The sequence below is a fragment of the Alligator sinensis genome, unplaced genomic scaffold (assembly GCF_000455745.1).
Source record: "Alligator sinensis unplaced genomic scaffold, ASM45574v1 scaffold215_2, whole genome shotgun sequence".
Lineage (NCBI taxonomy): Eukaryota > Metazoa > Chordata > Crocodylia > Alligatoridae > Alligator > Alligator sinensis.
The window spans coordinates 725,299-729,607 of NW_005842400.1; positions in this window are offsets into that span (position 1 = coordinate 725,299).

The following is a 4,309-nucleotide window of genomic DNA, read 5'->3' on the forward strand; positions in this document are numbered from 1 at the left end:
ACTGTCCTGAAAGGGGAGAATTGGGGTTGCCTCAGAAGGAGAGTGCTCACTTCCCAGACGTCTCCATGCATTCCTCGAGATGAAGGGCATGGGACAGAGTCAGCAACTTCAGGGGAAATCTTGTTCCCACTCACAGGTGCTTGCTGGCCCCACACACTCCTCACACAGTTCCCATTATGTTCTCGTGCCAAATTCTGTGGCGTTCCCCTACCTTGCCTGTCTCTATGTGAACTCCCAGCCCTGGAACATCAGACTCACCACCCCTGTATGCACCACCCAGCCTGTGGAGGCTGCACTGATTCAGGATTTGCTAATCACTGGTCCTTTATCTGTCCTCTGTCATTGCATCTCTGGCTGGCTACCACTGAGACTGGAGTAGCTGTGGGTACTCAATAGCCAGCTTGCGCACACCGCAGCTCACAGTGCATTACACTGGTAGAGCCCTGGAGTGGAGTCCTGAGTCTTCAAGAGTCAGTGCTCAGGAATGATTACCCCCTCCACTGCCTGCTGGCAGCACCACCCAGGGCCAACCCTAGCTCATCACTCTTGATAGCACCCTTGCTGGTAGAGGTAGGGAATGGTTCTTCTTCTAGACCAGAGATGTCCAACTGGTGGCCAGTAGGCCAGATGGGACCTGCAAGGGGTTAAATTACAAGCCCTGGGATCCCCCTGGCTGCTGCTCCCTCCCTCCCATTATTCCAGCTGCAGTAGCAACTGGGGACTGCGGGCTTCCCCTCCAACTTTCCCTTCTTAGCTCTGGGTGCCTGACTGGTATGATGTGGTTGGGGAGCTCACAGTCTGGGACCTAAGGGTGAGTCAAGATGTGTGGCGCAGCCTAGGCATACAGAGATGCCCTCCACATGGTAAAGAGGAAGCAGCAGCAAGAGAGAACATGGTGCAGTAGGGGCGGGGGAAGGCATACCTGGGCACTTAGGGCACTGGGCAATGGGTACTCCCAGGCACATGGTACAGCGGGTGAGGGTGTGGGGTGCAGTATCCAATTCCTAAGAGGATACAGATCTCTAGAGTAAACCCAGAGATTTCCAACAGGAACCCACGCTGTCAAAACCATTCTGCCCTGCCATTGGCTCTCTGAATTCTTCGCAGCAAATAAATTGCTCTATTCTTTTTCCTCAGTCAACAAAGGAGTAAAAGCAAAGAGCTGACATTTTCTGAGGGGCGCCGTGAATCTACTGATGGGTGCCTTGAGTCTAAAAAGTCTGAGAGCCACAGTCACGGCCAGCAGGACTGAGCACTGGAGCACAGCACCACCTTCTGAGGGAGTCTGTGCAGCAGGAACTGGTTGAAGGACAGTGGGCTCTGTCTGGATACTGCGTGAAGGCTCTTAGGGGATGTTGCGCTGGCCTGTACAACTCCCTGCTCCTCTCCCTCCCTTGCCTAACAGTCTCCACTGACAATGTGAAACTTGTCTCGGTGACATCATTGCTACCGTCCAGCCTATTCCTCCACCTGCAGCTGTTCCGCATTCACTCATGGAGTAGGCAAGCCTGGGCCCAATTCTACACTGCTAAAAATACATACTTGCTCCCTTGCAAGGGGCAGTTTGGGCTCCCTCCTGCACTGCTAAAATTAAACACACAGAGCAGCTAGTGATGTAACTGGGCTCAGTACCACACATGGCTGAAGCTACTGCCCCACCCTCTGGCTGGCATTGGGTAAGGGTATGGAGGGTGGCACCTTTGGTCTTGCACAAAGTGCCTTGGGGGATTAAATGACTGTAAGCTTAGGGCTTTGGCTTCAGATCACAGCAGAAAGGCCACTCCCCTCATGCTGGCTCAGGGGGTCCATGCTCCTGCTGCAGGGAGAGTACCCTTCTTTCTGAAACACTTGCCTTTCCCTTAGGGAGGAGGAAGCCATTCCCAGTCCCAACCACACCCAACTGTGCTTAGCCTGTGGGAGCTGATAAGCTCATAGCCCAAGATATGATGGCTGAGGGTGTCTCTCTAGTCTCCCTGTGGGGAATACTGGGTCTATGGCTTTGGGAATTAAACAGGCTCAGCTAAACCACAAAAGGAAGTCGAAGAGACTGTTTATCGTTCAAAGCAAAGACATGTCTGTGTGAGCTTGTCTCCCTCGCTCTTTTGCTGCTGGCCAGGTGCGAGTCAGACCTGGTGAAAGGAAGATCTGACTCATCTGGGAGAGAAAGTACAATGTTTCCTCAGTTAGAGCAGGCAGAGGTCTGCCCACCTGGGCTAGATCAGCTAGGTAAATAATGCAAGCGCAGAACCACTCTGAGCCTACTGCAAGCGGAAGGGCAGCCTCTGTATTGACACCGGGGTGATTGCTCCTCATGCTTCAGGACATAAAGAGTCACCAGCTAGGGTCAGGAAGAAAAGCATACACCCCAGCTTGCCACAGTTACAGTTCTCTGCAGTGAAGGGAAAAGTCAGCACACAGCACTAGGTGCCTTCAGGACTCCTGTTCAAAGGGCCCTTCTAATTCACAAAAGCCTGTGTTTCTCTGTGAGTAGGGGATGTGCCTCTTCTTTCACCTTTTCCCACAAAGTGTTAAACATCTTACTGCTTACTTGCAACTCTTCTCTCCTCCTCCCCCCCAACTTCTGCCTCCCCCAACACAACCTCTTCAAGCTCCCCAGGTTAATGTTTAAATGAACGCCATTGCTAATTAAATATTGATGCCTTCAGGCAGGTTTCGTTATCACCCCTGAACACCTGATGCATGTGTCACCAGCAGAATTATTTCTCATCTCAGGTGTGCTGAGAGCTGCACACAGATGAGCCTTTCTCCCTACTGAGAGGGAAGGAAAGAACAGCTGCTGAAAAAAAGACAGGGGTTAGTTATGATGGCTGAGGCTGAAGAAGCATCTTTGGTCCCTGCTTTTTCCTCTGCTGCTATCAGGAATAATATTAGAGCCCTGCCCTCAAGGAAGCTCACACCTATTTCCAGTCCCAGTCTCTTCCAGCCAAGCGCATGATAGAGGTGGCCCAGGGTTGCGGGCCATGGAAAGCGTGGCCTTAGCAGCTTCAGCCTCACAGCAGGAAGCACTGTAGGGACTGATATGTGAGCTGGGAAGTAGCCTGACTCTCTAACTATCCTTCTCTCCACTCATCAGTACGTAGCCACCTCTCTTGTCAGGTGGCTATCTGGTCATTCCTTTTATATCTGTTTTTTTAATTTACATATGGAGTTTTACATAAGCCTTTGTTCCACCTGCTGTTTAGCTCTGCTGTGCCTGCTTCTTTCCCAGAGACCGGAGGAAGGGTACTGTGGTATCCAAAAGTTTGTATCCAAAACCTATCCGAGGCATGCGGTCGGTCCAATAAAAGATACCGCCTGCAAAAACTCTTGCCTCTCTCTTTCTAAGTATAATGACATCACCTTGTGCTTCCTTCCCTGCCAGATGCATGGACAAAAGCACCAGTTAACAAAACTCAGTTTGACCCTGCCTGACCTTCCTCCCTGAGGCCTGACCACAAACCTCCCACCCATGTACCCCGAAACAGGGAAGTTCTCTTTGACGTACAACAAGGCCAAGCTCCTGCCTGGTCTTAAAGGTCACCTTAACTTTCCCAAAGGAGGCCCAGCTCCTCCTGAACTGGGGTTTCCCATTTGACTCATCAGGGCTTGAACCTCTGAATTCTCATTCACCTGAATGGTCAAGGTTGCCTGGCACCTAAGCATGGGCTGATCTGTGTTACCATCTGTATTTCTCAAGAGAGAAGACTTCAGCAGCTGAAGCCCATGAAAGCTTGGAGCTGCTTCAGGCTTGTGATGGAAGATCAGGGGGATGGTGCATATCAAGTGGCTGGTGCATTGACAGAGCGAGGCAGGGAGGCAGCTTAGGCCTAAGGTACGCTCTCGCACACATACCTGTACACACGCATGCGCACACCCAAGAAAGAGAGGAATGAGACCTGTCAACACTGACGCAGCAGAGGCAGCTGTGCCAGCTGTGAGGAGCAGAAAAGGGAGGGAGGGATGGGAAGAACTGGATCATGGCAGCTGCAAGAGGGGCCCTTGTGCGACCTCCCCATCACCTCACTGTCTCGTGGCAAGAGCCTTGGCCCTATTGTTTAAATGTCAGCAGATTTTTCAATCTTCCACTCAGTCAACAATGCTGCATTCTTCCAGCCACCCTCCCTCATCCTCCCTCCCTCCACCCTCTCCCGCCAAAACACAACCTTCATGACCCTTAGAGGGTGCTAGCTGCCACGGGTTGGGCCAAGCAGCTATTGCAGGGAGATGGAAATTTCCACAAGCCATGCTGCCAGGGAGAAAGGAGAAAGAGATAGGAAAAGAGAGGGAGAAAGGGGCAAGAAAAGGGAAA